This window comes from Lepidochelys kempii, chromosome 5, assembly GCF_965140265.1.
Source record: "Lepidochelys kempii isolate rLepKem1 chromosome 5, rLepKem1.hap2, whole genome shotgun sequence".
Classification (NCBI taxonomy): Eukaryota; Metazoa; Chordata; order Testudines; family Cheloniidae; genus Lepidochelys; species Lepidochelys kempii.
Genome location: NC_133260.1, coordinates 14625648 through 14638491, shown reverse-complemented (window position 1 = coordinate 14638491; position 12844 = coordinate 14625648). Strand labels below are relative to the sequence as shown.

The following is a 12844-nucleotide window of genomic DNA, read 5'->3' as shown; positions in this document are numbered from 1 at the left end:
AAGATGGGGAAGATATCTCTGTCAGGGAGTGATTTGTGAGGTTTGTTTGGATGGCAGTAAGTCCCCAGCCTCTGATTGTCAGAGCTACTTTTTTATGTTATAAGCTAACGCACACATACATTGCAATAATGCTCCATGTGTTTGTGTATGAGTGCTGTTCCCCTTTGCTACATCAAATCAGAATTGCTCGTTTGTGTGTCATAGGCCTTTTCCTGAAAATAGCTGAAGGTTATCCTTCTTTAATTCAAGTAGGCGTCTTTGTCTCTGGAGCTGGGGAAATCTGAGTTTTATTCCTTGTGGCACCAGGGGGCTGCAGATTGGCCAGGTACTACAGCACACCAGCAGGCATGACACCCTACACGGCCGTCGACTTTTCAGTGTATTAAAACAGAGTCTCTCCTCTCCTTCCCAGTTCTTACATCAATGAGCTAAAGTTCTGTGTCCTATCACACTCATCAGATAGTCAAGTAACACAGAGTCCTGGAAACCGCCCATATTTTACCTTGTGGCTCAGAGAGGGCCCCATTGTCTTTGCAGGCTTCATGCAATAGCAGCGCCTTCCAGCTATTCATGTCATACCAGGTGTCATGGATCCATGGTCCAGTGCTCTTGAAAAGGTCCCGGGGAAGAGCCCTTCAGTGTGCCAGCCACTTAAGGTTCCACTCTTTCACTAGGGTAAGCCACTTGGCTTCACCGCCTCCTGGGACCGAACCCTGGAGCCTTCAGCACCCCTGCTTCATGCTGTGAGCTCCCATCAGTGAGTCCACCTGAGTTGGATGCCTGAGAGAGAGACTTCCACACCCAAAGGGAGCAATGCACCCCCATCCCCCCTTAAACTGCAGTGACTCTCAGCCAGTGGTGTAAAAGCAGCAGGGTTTATTAGATGTCTGGAACACAGTGGAGAAAGTTCTTGGTTATCACAGAGAACAGAAAGTTACAGCATAGTCCATCTCAGTCAACGCAGAGCCCAGCGCCCTCTGGTCCGTCTTTTCCCAGACCATGACAGTCTTCTCCCTTCCAGCAGCCCCACACTAACTACAGCCCCCCATCAGTCCTTTGTTTTTGTCACCTGGCCCTCCTCTTCAGTCCTTTGTTCTCCAGCTGGTCAAACACAGCTGCCTTCCTAAGGAGCATGGGTCATCCATGATTGTTAGATGCTAGGTGCCAAATGTCCGGGCACTTGGAGAGGCCATTGTCTTCTTGGACTCCCCATGGGCATGGGGCCAAGGTACCAGATAGTTAGGCGTCAGTCACACCTGTATCTCTGAGTATCTGCCAAGAGTAAACAACCTTTTCCTTTTCCCACCACCTAGTTAGCCATGCGGCACATAGGAGAAACTGAGGCACACACAGTATTCATCAAGAAAAGGAGTACTTGTGGCACCTTAGAGACTAACCAATTTTTTTGAGCATAAGCTTTCGTGAGCTACAGCTCACTTCATCGGATGCATACTGTGGAAAATGCAGAAGACATTTTTATACACACAAACCATGAAAAAATGGGTGATTATCACTACAAAAGGTTTTCTCTCCGCCCACCCCACTCTCCTGTTGGTAATAGCTTATGTAAAGTGATCACTCTCCTTACAATGTGTATGATAATCAAGGTGGGCTATTTCCAGTACAAATCCAGGTTTCCCCCCCCCCCAAAAAAAACCCCACTCTGCTGTTGGTAATAGCTTATGTAAAGTGATCACTCTCCTTACAATAAGAAAAGGAGTACTTGTGGCACCTTAGAGACTAACCAATTTATTTGAGCATGAGCTTTCGTGAGCTACAGCTCACTTCATCAGATGTTTACCGTGGAAACTGCAGCAGACTTTATATACACACAGAAATCATGAAACAATACCTCCTCCCACCCCACTGTCCTGCTGGTAATAGCTTATCTAAAGTGATCAACAGGTGGGCCATTTCCAGCACAAATCCAGGTTTTCTCACCCTCCACCCCCCCACACAAATTCACTCTCCTGCTGGTGCTAGCCCATCCAAAGTGACAACTCTTTACATAATCAAGTCGGGCTATTTCCTGCATAGATCAAGGTTTTCTCACATCCCCCCCACCCCCATACACACACAAACTCACTCTCCTGCTGGTAATAGCTCATCTAAACTGACCATTCTCCAGGTTTAAATCCAAGTTAAACCAGAACATCTGGGGGGGGGGGTAGGAAAAAACAAGAGGAAACAGGCTACCTTGCATAATGACTTAGCCACTCCCAGTCTCTATTTAAGCCTAAATTAATAGTATCCAATTTGCAAATGAATTCCAATTCAGCAGTTTCTCGCTGGAGTCTGGATTTGAAGTTTTTTTGTTTTAAGATAGCGACCTTCATGTCTGTGATTGCGTGACCAGAGAGATTGAAGTGTTCTCCGACTGGTTTATGAATGTTATAATTCTTGACATCTGATTTGTGTCCATTTATTCTTTTACGTAGAGACTGTCCAGTTTGACCAATGTACATGGCAGAGGGGCATTGCTGGCACATGATGGCATAGATCACATTGGTGGATGTGCAGGTGAACGAGCCTCTGATAGTGTGGCTGATGTTATTAGGCCCTGTGATGGTGTCCCCTGAATAGATATGTGGGGAACCCCAAGAACCCAAGAACCCCCTCCCCTCATATGTTCTTGTTAAACCCTGGATTTGTGCTGGAAATGGCCCACCTTGATTATCATACACATTGTAAGAAGAGTGATCACTTTACATAAGCTATTACCAGCAGGAGAGTGGGGTGGGGGGAGAGAAAACCTTTTGTAGTGATAATCACCCATTTTTTCATGGTTTGTGTGTATAAAAACGTCTTCTGTATTTTCCACAGCATGCATCCGATGAAGTGAGCTGTAGCTCATGAAAGCTTATGCTCAGATAAATTGGTTAGTCTCTAAGGTGCCACAAGTACTCCTTTTCTTTTTGCAAATACAGACTAACACGGCTGTTACTCTGAAACACTATTCATCCAAAATGTTACAGATGATTCCCACTCTGTCACCCCAGGCAGCAAGAGTACAGAGTTTGGTGTGCTAATGAGAGGCAAAGTCTTCCCTTATAGTAATTCTGTGGTAGGAGGAATAGGTTCATCGGAGATCTGATGTGGCATGTTAATGATGCATTCAGAGTCAAAGAGATGAATTAGAAACCTGACACCATATCCAGTAGGGTATGTTTGGTTCATCCAGCCCAAGTAGCTAAAAGGGACATTGTGGCTACAAGAAAAGCCACAATAGAGCCTGTTTACTTTACGTCTTATCTCGTTCAGGCTCCAAGAACATTTTACTGGGCTGGCTCAAAGCAAATGGCATCGGTCACAAACCATCTCATTTTGGAAGACCAGCAGGAAGCTGCCCCTCTTTTGTCCAGCAGGCTGAGCTCTAGTTTGGTATTTACACGAAGTGGTTGCTTTGTTTACGATCTTCAGAAAACTTTCAGATCTACTCTTGAACTGTAGGTAGCTCGTCACACCTATTTAGAATTGAACTGTAATGCACCACAGCCCCTTGTATATCCCAATACATTTCAGATACTCTCTTAGGAGACTCCTTCTGGTCTACAAACGATGAACCTTATGTAGCGAGCCATTTTGTCTGTGGGGATTGTACCTGGGACCTTCATCAGCAAAAATCGAGGCCTCTGTCTCTTGAGCTAAAGGAGAATTCCTTTAAGAGTGATTAAGTATGAGGGTGTTATAGTTGCTGTTGTCAGCCACTAGAGGAAAACCTGACGTGAAATCCTGACCTTGTTGAAACCAATGGGAATTTTCACATTGTTTTTAACGGGGCTAAGCTTTCACCCAATGATCTCATGCACCAAACCAATCCATTGCAGGTACCCAGTGACTTCAATGGAAGTTTTGCCTGAATATGGCCGCAGTAATAAGCCCTGTGGTTATGTTCACAATGGACCATATTAAACTCTTTGCCCTTTTGTTGTTGACTTTCTGCTATTTAGCACCAAATGAGCCATTAGTCCTGAGCAGAGTGCTTACTCATCAGCTAATGATCTGAATTGGGGATGGGGCTAGGACAGGAGGTCAGGCTTAAGTGCACAAGGTCAGAACAGCTCCAGATTCTCAAAAGCAAACAGCATCATTAGTGGCAGAGAAGGCTCGCTCTTGCTGTCCGATTATACCACGGGCTTTACAGTCTTTACTGTTAGATCACTGAACAGAGTGCAGCTAGGGGGATGTTGCACAAACCACTCTGCGATATAAAAGTTACCTGTGACTCCAGACATTGCTTACTACATAAATAAATATGCAGTTATTATTTAAGACTTCAGCTGCATGACAAGGGAAAATACAGAGCATTGAAGAGATTACTGGGGTTCTGTTCCCTTTTCACTACTTGAACTTGTATAAACTATAATTATCTCACACATTTAATAAAATAGTTAAAATGCTTGAAGCCCCTTATTATTCTATTCTGGGACGTTAACCTACTTGTAGATCCAAAGAGAAAATGGAATTTGCACCATCCCATAAGATAGTGTCCCATAGAGGCTGGTCCAGGATTTCAGTAGAAGAGGAAGGAAGACTGTTTGAATCATTGAAATCAACCAGGAAATGTACATAAGCAGTCTCAGTAGTTTATTGTCTCAACACCTTAGTCTGAGTTTCCAGCTCTAAATGACTAATTATAACCATCATCTTTTATATTTTGTTGACATCTTCTAATTTAAAATTTAGAAAATATAAAAATTCAAATTTGATATGCCCCTGTCAAATGTAAACAATTAGATTAAGCACAATACATGACTATTTTCTCTATTATTTGAGTGACTCCAGCGTGGTTGCACTCTGCTAGATCCCGGAGAAACTGTAATTGTGTTGTATCTTCATTGATTGTTGAAGATCCACTGATGTAAAAAAAGAATCTTCCTTTTTAAATCCAAATTTTAGGCCACGTTTGGGCTCAAATCTTAAACCTAATCTGGAACTGGGTTCTGAATCCACTTCTAGTGTCTCATCAGTTTTGCTTTCACTGCTGCCACAGTGCTGCTGTGTTTGGGTTTCACAAAACCGTGCAGGAAGTAGTACTCTCAAAAGGATTTTACCATGAAAAAAATGTATTTGGTTTGGTTTAGTTAAGATGCTTTTATTCTTACCAGGCCACATTTTGAAAAGGATCTACCCTGCAAGAAAAAATGTGCGTACAAAAGTGCACCTGTGGTTGTGCACGCAAATCCGGTAACTGCACGCACAATATGCCAGTTGGGAAACAAACTAGGGCCCTGATTCAGGAAAACACTTAAGCATATCAAAGCAATGGGATTTCATCATATAACTTCAAGTGAAGACGATAACATTACTTACACTCTGTTCCAGCTGCTGTGTTGTAGTGGTTTGCTCATTCCAGTGCTACATTTCCACTCCAGCACAGCTACTGTCCACTTAGCATCCCTTGAATTAAAGTGTTCCACATTTTAGCCTTTCTATATTTCATTAGTTAATCTAGCAGTTTGGTTACCTGTCTAATCTGATCCAATCACCCCATCCCTATGGCATGTAGGTGTTTTGTTCCCTGTTTTGAAATAGAGAGTCTATATCTTGATGACGTAGGAGTGCAACGTTTGCAAGTTATTTGTTGAGCTGTTAGCTGCTATTCAACCATTTTTTTGCCTTTCTCTTATTGTCACCACTGTATTATTAAACCAAAGACAATCACCAACGTAAGCGACCGGGCTTATCCCAACACCACGGTAATTATATTCACTGATGAAATACTACATTTAAATAGGTTTCAGAGTAGCAGCCGTGTTAGTCTGTATCTGCAAAAAGAAAAGGAGCACTTGTGGCACCTTAGAGACTAAAAGATTTATTTGAGCATAAGCTATCGTGAGCTACAGCTCACTTCATCAGATGGAATCCACTGAATGCATCCAATGAAGTGAGCTGTAGCTCACGAAAGCTTATGCTCAAATAAATTTGTTAGTCTCTAAGGTGCCACAAGTACTCCTTTTCTTTTTACATTTAAATAATGTCAAGCAACATTGACTTTAGCAAAAGCCAGAGTATTCAAAGCTAAGTGGGACTTAAGGGGTGGGTGGGCCTTTTGCTAATGTAACCCACTGGTGAGTGTGTGATTTAACCCGCTGGTGAATGTGTGTTACAGGGCCCTTGTGTGCCTGACCTGTAGAGGATATGAGTCTTTTACAGCCCCAGGTAGGGAGCGTTAGCTGAAATTGTAGCAGCTCTTACATTTAGTTCTGGAGGCCCTCTTCACAGAGGTGGATTTCACCCTGATAACATGTTGGATATGCCCACTTTAATTCAAGTCCTTGCCTTTTCTTATTTCACAACAGGATGGAACATCCCACTTTTAAGACTTCCTGGCATTTGCTGCTGTTGGTTTTATTTTATTTATATTGTAGTAGTGCCCAGAGACTCCAATCAGCCCATCGTACTAGGCACTGTATACACACGTAGGAAGACATGGCCCTGGCCTCCCACAGTTTAGAGTCCAAGAATGACCTTTTACATGCATCACAGTCTTATCGTTTAAGTGAATGTAGTTCCTGGTATGTGACTGTATTTGTTACACGGTGTTGCACTTGTTTTGATATTATCTGTTGCCACACTGTTAAGATTCAGGCTGATGTTGAAGGAGATGCCAGACCAGTTTAGGTAGCACCTCGGAGTCCATTATGTGATGCTGCTAGGTAATTTCATGCTACAGAACTGCAGGCTTAGTTTTGAGCACAAAGAGGGATAAGATACAGGGAATCAGCTGATCTGGACATTGTAAGCGTGATCTATTAGGCAATGGGTATGAAATTGTACTTTACCTTTACAATAAAAAAGTGATTTCATGAGGCTGGGGTGAGTGTTGTGAGGGTCGTAGGGCCTGATTCTGGTTGTCAGGCCCAGTATGCTGGAGTAAATCAGGAGTAACTCCGCTGTGGCCAATAGAGCTAAACCAGTTTACATCATCCTTAGCCTTCACCCTTAGCCATATTCCCAGACTACTTGCAGAGTGAAGTGCTACTCAAGGGGACCAAGGGAAAGCAGAATGTGGCCATCAGGGTGAGATCTTCTCGACAGGTTGATAAATCAGGTCTGATTTTTTCCCCCTTTTTTTAATTTTCCAGGAGATGGTCAAGGCTGCAAAGGGAACGTCTGCCTGAGATTTGAAGCCGAGACAAGGGTAATTGTGAGTATAAAGTCCTGCTACTTTGAGGTTGTAAGTGAGGGGCTTTTGGAAACAGGGCTAGTGGGTTTCCCAGAGAGACGTTAATGTCCTGACCTTTTAGCCACCTGAGGGATACGTTCTTGGGGCCTGATCTTGCAAGGTGCTAAGCATCTTCTATGAGATGCTGAGCACCATCAGCCACTATGGACCTCAATGGGAGTTGAGGGTATGCAGTGACTGCCAGTCTGGGACACTGATGAGTCAGTAGAAGCCGAAAACCCCTCCAAAAAAGAACAAATTATTTTTAAAAAAAGTAAAGTGACAGAACTGCAACATGTGCTTTCCATCAATCTGTTGAGAATATTATTGTGCTTTATACATGCATATATTTCCTTGTACGTTGTAACCCTACCTGTAAGAAGCAGAAACAGATATTTTACCATCTACCCAGATCTATGATATGCCAAAGGATTTTTGTTGAACACTTTAATGAATGGCTTGCAGTTTCCTTATGCCTTGTCCTAATGCAGACCTCCCTGGTGACAAAGGACTCATGGATCAGATGGTTGCCCAACATTCATTGATAGAAAGAAAGGATTTCAGATTTTTACGATTTAAATGAGCTGAAGAGTAGGGGCCAGATCCTCCAGTGGTGTAAGTTGGTGTTGCTCCATTGACCTGAGCTACACCGATTTGCACCAGCTAGGGCTCTGGCCTCATATGTCACCACACAGCTGGATTGGTGGCCCTGTTGCTCACAACAGCTGAATCCTGAGAAGTACTGTGACCTTTCTGAGCATCTTAATAATAGTGGGTCAGGTCCTAATGTCCTTTGTCCAGGCCTCGTTCTCTCAGCCTTACACGTGTTGAGAAGTGCCTTCGCTCCTGGAGTAGTCCCACTGGATTAGATTGGTTCTTGTACTGCATGCCTGTACGGGGGCATAAGAGGGAGTAAGAATTCCCCTAGCATGCCTGCAGGTGCTGCTTGGACCTTAGGTCTGGGTGTTGAGGAGTAAGTGGGTGATGTATGCAGAAATGAGAATGCATTGCATGCATGAAACTCCCCCTCCATCCAAGCACAGGTAGATGGGGAGGGGTATGGAATGCGGGCAGGACAGGTTGCAGTGAGCTGGTGCAGAGAGCATAGCGGTATAGGCCAGGAGCAAATTCTGACCCACCCACCTCCACTCCGCCGAGCAGTCTCTGGGATGCTCCTGGGACAGTGCAGCAACGTGGGTATGGTATAATCTAGCCCACGGAAAGGAATGATGCTACCCATGGAGTAAAGAATTAATGGTCTCGAGTCGGGGGGCAAAACTGGGGCCTTGGCTTTTCTCAGCCTTTACTCAGACAATCTCCATATTGAAGAAAATGGGAGAGTGCCTAATGCCAAGAGCCCCGCAGGTCCTGCTTGTGGAAATACCTGTGAGGAGTGAGTCTGGGGGGTGGAGGGAGAAAGCACTGCCAGGATCCTGCTCTGTGTTCTCTGGGTTGCTCTGTCCGGGGTGGAGTTTGCCCACTCAACTGAGACCCGATCTGCAGGTGCCCAGCGCCGTCCGTGAGGAAGGGCTCAGGATCTGGCCGATTGACATGAACGAGAGTTGCAGATGATGATTAGAACCTGTCAGGATTCGGCCCAGTTTGTCCTCTGTTGCACATACTTGGATGGTCTCTAAATCCTTTTTGCATTTTTCCTCTCTCCTCGTGGTTGTTCTCAACTCCTCCCTAGTTGCCTTATGGTGTGTGACAAGCTGTTTCCTCCCTCTCCTGTATTGTTAATAAAGATACTAAAATAAGGTTTAACTCAGATTCTTGTGCTCCCTCCACCATTCCACACCTCCCACTAGCTTAGTACACTGTGTTCATTCTATCCCTTTGCTCCAGGTTCTCCAGTCCCCATTCATAGCCAGGCCAACGAGAATTGAATCTGAGCACTACGTTTTGTGAAGGACTGGATGGAATGATTTAATGAAATCCAAATAGATCCAGCTACCACTTGCCCTTCATCCACAACATGACAATTTCTACTAAAAGAAAGCAGCCCTGAAGCTTGTCTGGCAAGCTGTGTTCTTCAGTGCCATGTCTTCTGTTGTTGGTGGCTACAGATGGTGATGCCCAGTTCCCATTTCCATCAGCTATGGCTGATTTGGAGATGAGAAGTAGGACAACACCATCCACCTCTTGGTGCACGTCCTCTCACTAATCTGAGCACTAGTCTGATATAGGAGTAATGGTCTCAAGTTGCAGTGGGGGAGGTTTAGGTTGGATATTAGGAAAAAAATTTTCACTAGGAGGGTGTTGAAACACTGAAATGCGTTACCTAGGGAGGTGGTGGAATCTCCTTCCTTAGAGGTTTTTAAGGTCAGGCTTGACAAAGCCCTGGCTGGGATGATTTAGTTGGGGATTGGTCCTGCTTTGAGCAGGGGGTTGGACTAGATGACCTCCTGAGGTCCCTTCCAACCCTGATATTCTATGATTCTATACCAAATCCTGATGCTGCAAGCTCCCGAATTCTTACTGACAGAAAATAATATAGCATTGCGTCTTTTGCCTCTTTTTCTAACACCGCTTACCATTCCGAAACCAGTGTCACCCCTCTGCCAAGCAGTAGCAGATGGTGTCCAGCGTGAGTCCACTTCCCAGGGTGGAGAAATCAGTGACGTGGAGTCTGGGTACAGTCTAAGCGTAACTTGCTTTATTTATACACAGACAATGGGCTGTGGCATAGTCTAACCCATGGGCAGGAACGATGCTGCCCATGGAGTAAAGAATTGATCATCATAAGTGGACTAAGAGTTCAAACAGCATGCCTGGCAATCCCAGTCTCAGCCCAGCGCCAATGCCTGGTCAGGGACCAATTCTGTCTCAAGAACAGACTCCAATCAGAGCCCAAGGTAGAGAGCAAATTCTCCTGCTGAAACACAGCTCCCTCTTTCCCACAGCTGTCTCTAAACAAACCTTTGCACAAACCAAAATTAATAACAACATACCATATCTTCCCAAGTGTCAAAACTTGCTCACACGCTAAGCAACGGAACTCAGAGGAGTATATGTAAGTGCCATCTGGTGCCATCTACCATAACAACAGTGTGTGTGCCCTTGAGATCTATGCACTTCGGCGCTTTGGTGCATAGACCTCTGCCTCCACATGAGAAGAGTCTCAATTAGGGAGCTGTGGGCTCAGCGCCTCCCAGGATCAGTCTCTATTAATCTCTCTGTGTCTCAGCCCTTCTCTTTAAGGTGGGGATGGTGATGGTTCCCACTGTCACAGGCATGTGATGGTCAATGAATGAATAGATGTGAGGCACTCACATACCACTGTGGGGGCATTATATGAGAACCTAGATAGAGATGCAAGATCCTCAGTGGCACTAAACTGATTTACTCCAGATGAGGCTCTGTCCCTTAGCTCAGGGTGGCCAACCTGAGCCTGAGAAGGAGCCAGAATTTACCAGTGTATATTTCCAAAGAGCCACAGTAATACGTCAGCAGCCCCCATCAGCTCCCCCACCCCAATCCCAGCACCTCCTACCCACCGGCAGCCCCACCGATCAGCGCCTCCCCTTCCCTCCCCGCACCTCCCCATGAGCTGTTTCGTGGCGTGCAGGAGGCTCTGGGTGCGGGGGGAGAAGCGAGGACATGGCAGGCTCAGGGGAGGGGGCAGGAAGGGGTGGAGTGGGGGCAGGGCCTGTGGCAGATTCAGGGGTTGAGCAGTGAGCACCCCCCGGTACATTAGAAAGATGGCACCTGTCGCTCCAGCCCCGGAGTCGGTGCCTCTACAAGGAGCCGCATATTAACTTCTGAAGAGCCGCATGGGGCTCCGGAGCCACAGGTTGGCTACCCCTACCTTAGCTGAAACAGGCAACCAGAAATCATAAACCCTAAAAGCAGGTTCAGCCTATTAAACATACATTTATACTATAGTTAGTGTTAAATAATTGGCGTTTGTTGGCATATTTGACTTGGATACTGTTTAGTGATTTACCGAACTATCCATCAGTCTTTATAATGATCTCATGATCCTTTCTTGGGTTTCCATGTATTTACTTTGTCTGGGGTCTGCAAATCTCTCCAAATAGATTTTTCTCCTGCAACTTTGTTCATATTTTTTTCCCTCTCAAAGGAGCCATTTCAGTCTCCTTACAATTTGCACAGACATTTCAGTAAGCTGCGACACAATCTGTCTGCTGACAGGGATGTGATCTGTCCTTTCTCAGCTCCCGCTATTCTTTTTTTGGTGGACTCCCCATGAGAAGTAAAACTCTAATTTGCTGCTAAGAAATAGAATCGTTATCTAGATTGAAATAATTTCTTTTTCCAACCCACCAACTGATAAAACATCAAATTGGTGGAGTTTTCTTATCAGCCCATAGAATTTGTAGGACACAAAATAATGACCTGTCAACTTGCCTCGAGCAGGCCAGTTCTGTAGCTCTGCACCAATCACGCGAACCCTACCAAGAAGTGTACGACAAAATCTAGGGCTGTCTTGATGGTATTTTAATAAGGATATTTAAGAGGACTTCTGAAAAGCCTCACAACTGGATGGGTAATGTGAGAGCTGAGATTTTATTACAACCCCTTATTATTTTTGGTAGCTTTAGGTTACTGTTTTTACAGTAGAATCTACACTTATGCTAAGTTTAAGGCAGTTGCATATCTTTTATGTTCAGGATCTGTTAACTAGAAAGAAATATGCTGGCTTGAGTTACTGGAGCTGTTACTTTTCAATTTGGTGAAAAACTGGCTGCTGGTAACCCGAGTTGCAGTTTGACCAATATTAGCGCCTGATCCTGCAAACTTCCAGTACAAAATTTTGTCCACTCATTTAGACTACATCTATTTTGGGGAGCCCAGCACAATGGTGCTATTTTCCATGGGTGCAGAGGTCCCACAACTTCATTTGAAGTTAATAGACGCTTCAGATGCTCAGCCAGATCCAGGGTGTGTCAAGTATGAGCCCTTAGAAACTGAAGGAGCCTAAATTAACAGATGTGTCTGAAAACCCTGTCTCTGCTCATTAAAGCTGCCCTTATAGAAGCAGTCCCATTGAAGTCAGACTCTCACATGAGTAAGGACCACTTACACATGAGAGAGTTTGCAGGATCAGTCCTTCCTGATGTGTGTTTTGATGCCATTGTGAAAGACAGGCTTGGATACTGATCACTGGTAGGCTGGTGCAAAACAGCTCATCCGCTTTTGCACAGACACATTTGAAATGGGACTACGTTAATTTGAACCTGGTATCATTTAATTTGCTCTAGCAGGGTCTCCACTGGGGAATTTCAGTGCAACACTTCACTGCACGCTGGAGCTCACACCCCCCGTAGTCCACATTGCAGGGCCGTGTAGACATGCCTTAAGGAATCCTCTCCTTGGGAAAACAGGTGAAATCGCTCAACCGCCAATGGTTTCAAGACCTCTAACTTCATTTATGTGAGTCTGAAGGTATGTCCGAGATGGATTGACATACCTACATTAGCTTTTCCTATGCTAGCATGGCTAAAAATATCACTGACATACCCAGGGAAGGTGAGATCCTGCATAGGATAGCTCCAGGGGAGTGATATGACCTTGTTGTAAATGTCGACGGGGGGATTCTGGAATACCCTCTTTGTGAAACTCCTGTGGAATTCTAGAGCCATTAGAAGGTGATTTCTGCGTAGGGCCTGGGAACTGACGTCATTGGGAAGGGAGAGCTCTCTCCAGTCCCCA

At 44.9% G+C, this 12844-nt stretch overlaps 1 protein-coding gene across 1 annotated transcript in view; it reads left to right on the top strand.

The window, feature by feature from the left end:
- The window catches only part of ZBTB7C (zinc finger and BTB domain containing 7C), a 289277-nt gene that overhangs the window by 154739 nt on the left and 121694 nt on the right, over positions 1 to 12844 (top strand). The window contains exon 2 of the mRNA XM_073346157.1: positions 7089 to 7150. The gene's annotated coding sequence lies outside the window, so the exon portion shown is untranslated. The remainder of the gene's footprint in view (positions 1 to 7088; positions 7151 to 12844) is intronic.